Source organism: Octopus bimaculoides, chromosome 1 (genome assembly GCF_001194135.2).
Source record: "Octopus bimaculoides isolate UCB-OBI-ISO-001 chromosome 1, ASM119413v2, whole genome shotgun sequence".
Classification (NCBI taxonomy): Eukaryota; Metazoa; Mollusca; class Cephalopoda; order Octopoda; family Octopodidae; genus Octopus; species Octopus bimaculoides.
In genome coordinates, this window is record NC_068981.1 from 80,064,135 (window position 1) to 80,069,349 (window position 5,215).

The following is a 5,215-nucleotide window of genomic DNA, read 5'->3' on the forward strand; positions in this document are numbered from 1 at the left end:
ATATATATATATATATATATATATATATATATATATATATACATGCATACATATATATATTCTTAAATCAGTTGGTAGGTGATTAAAAAACTGCAGATCTTTATATGTTCGGGTGTTAAAAAAAAGACAATAATTAACTGGTTTATGTATTATATTTTACCTATACTAGTAATGCATTTATATGCCTCGTTACTGGGCAATAAAAGGCCAGGTGTAAGACAGCTACATGTTATCATGGACTTGTAATGCAACTGGATGAGAGGTGATTGGTGAAACATTGCTGTGAGTGCTGTGATGGTAGATGCCTATATTAAAAGTAGACAAAAGAACTAATAAGTCAGACCAGAGAATGTTGGTTAACACAAGGGAGCTGGCTCAGAGGTGAGAAGCATGGAAAGACACAGTACTTCAGACCTATCCAGCTGGTTTGAAAAGATTTCTCTTCATAGACCTCTATGATTTATTGAATAGTATTTATGTTGACATTAATCAGATGAAATACAAATATCCTCAGATAGACTTGTAATATATTGCTGTTTACTTTTCTAGAAGTGAAATTATCAGCCCAAATCATTGATCAGATCTACATCGATATCTCTGATTTCAACATTCGTATGCTTCATTATGTAGTAAGTGAACTTGTCCATTGAGAGTTAAGCATCTTGGTCATACTTGATTAAATGATAAGTTATCAGCCCTGACATCTACACTTTCATCTAACTCAACATAAAAAGCTAGATGCTAAGCCAATGACAGGGATGATTTTATTCCTTACTTAAGTATATTGATTATCTATTTTACTACATCTTTCAATAAAAGGTTAAATTAATATTTTGTTTCACAAAATATGTTTCACTCTGAGATGAGAAATGAAGTACACATTTACAAATAGATGTTCATAAATACAAGCATTAAAAATCATTGCATATGGCAGGCCCTACACTTATATAATGTCTTTAATTTCATATTTTTTCTCTTCTTTCATTTATATATATATATATATATATATATATATATACTTTATAATATTTTACTACTAATACACAAAGCATATAAATGCAGGCTCCTTCATTATGAATCTTTTCCATATACAAGAACAATATTTCAGATTGTATATTCTCCCAAAATTTATAAAGTCTGTTATTGAATTGGCTGATTTTGTTCATCCTGACAAATTCTCTTGGTCATTAATTCCCAGTTTATAGCTATCCTATTTAAGAAAGCTTACTGCCTTAGTGGTTTGTTGCAACACTTCATTAATAATTTATATGAATGGTCTCATGTTGAGAACTGATGGAATCCCAAGATATTATATTTATTGGAATTGATATTTTTATCCTATTGTTATCCTATTATTATATATTATATATGTCCTACTCTGCTAGTGGAATAGTGGAAAAGATAAGGTACCTTAAGTCTGGGTGCAGTTATGGCTTTGTGGTTAAGAAGTTCATTTTGTAACTACACTTTCAGGTTCAATCCTACTGTGCAGCCCTTCAACAAATGTTTTTTACCAAAGCCTCAAGCTTTCCAAAGCTTTGTGAATCATCATCATTTCACATCCATGTCCCATGCTAGCATGGGTCAAAGGATTTGACAGTAACTGACAAGTCTAAGGACTGCATCATGCTCCAGTGCCTGCTTTGGCATGGTTTCTGCAACTGGATGCCCCTCCTAACACCAACCAATTTATAGCATGTACTGGGTACTTGCAGCCTGCAAGGCTACAGTCCCAAAGGAAGGGAGCTTTATGCTGAATGAAATTATCAAATGTGAACTATGAGGAAAAATGTTGGTGAGATCGTTTCTATTTTGGGATGGCATGCTAAATTTGATGCAATTCAACATCACTGCCTAATCCTTAGGTGTCTTCAGCAGAGTTCACTGTGTTGCCAGAATTTAAACCAGATATTCAGTCCGTGTATAACTTCCTCTATTCCTTTCAGCGGTCTTGGGGGCCCTGAGCAAGATCACAGATGCTGAAATTCTTCATAGCTAAGCCTTTACAAAAATAGTGACATCTTGTAGTTCACATAATGGGACTTCTAATGTTACAATCTGATAGCCTTCTATTGGACATTATCAAAATGTCTTCTAATGTTATAGAGTACCAAAACACAACACTGTCAGTTCTACTAGTACAGCTCTACATCTTACCTTGTCACGCTATAGCCACAGGAGTGGATGTGTGGTAAGAAGCTTGCTTCCCAACCACATGGTTCCAGGTTCAGTCCCACTGCATGACACTTTGGGCAAGTGTCTTCTACTATAACCTCAGGTCAACAAAACCTTGTGAGTGGATTTGGTGGATGGCAACTGAAAGAAGACCATCGTATATATATCACTCGCCATGATAGGTTGCTAGCTGCTAAACCTTTTCTATTTTCTCTCCCTGTTTATTTCTGTATTCCTTTCTGTCGAAGAGTGTAGGCTTGAAGCGTAAAAGACTTTCTCACTTCCTGAGCTTTAAACTAATACATTTGTTTGTTGTTTACACACCCATCTTCGTCTTTTATTTTTTTGTAAATTCTCAGTATATACATGTATGTGTGTCTGTATTTGTCCCCCCACCATCACTTCGACAACTGATGTTGGTGTGTTTACATTCCCATAACTTAGCAGTTCAGCAAAAGAGACCAATAGAATAAGTACTAGGCTTATAAAGAATAAGTCCTGGGGTCAATTTGTTCAACTAAAGGCGGTGCTCCAGCATAGCCACAGCCAAATGACTGAAACAAGTAAAAGAGTATTCGACTTACAATGTTTCAGCCAGGGTATCCTCAGGTCATCATCTTGTAACATCTAACAATGATTAGTAATACATATCATAACTAGAGCTGGTAAGTACTACTAATCATTGTAAAGTGTAACAATGATGAGTAATATGTTCACCTGGCTGACTTGATAGGCTGCCAGATAATCAACTGAGAGATCAGTGGTCTGTTATCTTATATTTTTTTCACTGCTATTATGTTGATTTATGGCTGTGACACTTAATTCTGGAATGACTCAGTCAAAATGGCTATAAATAGGTTCCACAGCTAAAGAAAAACTCACAGCTATAAAATTCACAAGTTTCGTATACTGAGTTTAATTCCTCTTGTAGACTGGATTTGGTTTGAAGAATAATGTTTTCTATTAAACCGATTTGTCCTTTAGTGATATACTATATAAAGACAGGCATGGCTGAGTGGTTAAAAAGCTTACTTTGCAACCATGTAGTATTAGGTTCAGTTCCACTGTACAGCTCGAGGTGCTGTCTTCTGCTATAGTCCTGGGCCAACCAACAGTTTGTGAGAAAAATTGGTAGATGGAAATGTAGGAATTGTGAGGAAGTCTATCACGCACGCACACACACACACACACACACACACAGATATCCCAGAAACAGCTGTAAGACTTTGAATTTTTTCAAATAATAATATTGTATATGACTTTAGATGTTTGCCTTGCCTTAATGTTTGTTGTTCTCTTTAACAATTATATACATACGATAGGCGCAGGTGTGGCTGTGTGGCAAGAAGCTTGCCACACAGTGGCAAGCTGGCAGAAATGTTAGCACGCCAGGCAAGATGCTTAGTGGTATTTCGGCTGCTGCTACGTTCTGAGTTCAAATCCCACCAAGGTCGACTTTGCCTTTCATCCTTTCGGGGTTGATTAAATAAGTACCAGTTATGCACTGGGGTCGATGTAATCGGCTTAATCTGTTTGTCTGTCCTTGTTTTTCCCTTCTGTCTGTAGCCCCTTGTGGGCAGTAAAGAAATAAGAAGCTTGCTTCTGGTATAGTGTTTGTCAGTTGCATCGTGGATTTTGAGTGTAACACACGTGTTTTGGTTGTCTTGGCGGTGCGATGTTTTTCCTCTTGTTTAATGGAGGGGCATCAGGTGAGGAGCTGTAAAGGCTTGAATTATTCAGACTTTGTGAACTACCCTTCTTTGAACTTTTTGTTGTCTGAGAAAGAATTGGTGAGGTGTTTGGATAGTATTGATGAAAAAATAGAGACAAAGAATTATACAGAGACAACGAAGGAAAAAAAACAAAAAAATTGTGTCTGGAAGAATTGGGTAAATTCAAAGAAATACTTAAAAGGGAAGGGAACAAAGTGATGATGTTCCCTCCCAATTTCCTGATGGCATACTCACTTGAGTACTGGATGGTGTAGATTCTTCCAATGCATCCCCAGTCTCTAAAAGAGTCAAGCAGGGCTGTATACTCACACCTATGTTGTTCAGCATAATGTTGTCAGCCATGCTGTCAGATGCTTTCTGCAACAATATCAGATTCAGGACTAATGGTAGAATCTTCAACCTGCAGAGGCTACAAGCCAAGACCAAGGTGAAAGATGACTTCCTGTTCATGGATGATTATATACTCAACACCACCACTGAGGCCCAGATGCAGCAGAGCATGAATTGCTTTTCCACTGCCTGCAACAACTTTGGACTCACAATCAATACTCAGAAGACATATACCAACCTACACCACAAAAGTTCCATGTGGAACCAACTATCACTGTCGGATGGAATACTCTAAAGGTTGATGATAAGTTCTCATACCTCGGCAGCTCACCTGCCAGATCTGTGCACATTGACAGTGAAGTCAACACTTGCAACGCCAAAGGAAGTTCAGCATTCAGGTGACTACATGGATCAGTGTGGGAGAGGAAAGGCATTAGGCTGGTCACCATGCTGAAGGTGTACCAGGCAGTTGTATTGCCTATGCTACTGTACACTCAGACATGGACAGTTTTTGAACGTCATACCAAAAAAGCTAAACTGCTTCCACATGAACTACCTGAAAAAGCTGTTGAAAATTACCTGGCAAGACAAGGTCCCAGACATGGAGGTCCTCTCACAAGCTGATCTACCAAACACTTACACACTGCTGTAAATAGTGCAAGTCAGGTGGATAGGCCACCTGACTGTTCAAATGCCTGACATGCAACTCTCCAAGAGACTGTTTTTACAGTGAACAGGTGAAAGGCAAATGCATGCAAGGTGGACAGAAAAAGTACTTCAAGGATATACTCAAAGCCCCACCGTAAAGCTTTGAGATTTTCATTGGACTTATGAAAAGGCTCATACAATCCAGTACCTAAGCTGAACGCAGCATCTAAAAAATTAATTTTATAGTAATTATTTTCAATAGTGATGGATAGTCTAAAATTTCTGAAGAGTTTAAATAATAATTTCCTGTCTTTCTACCTCTACCTTAT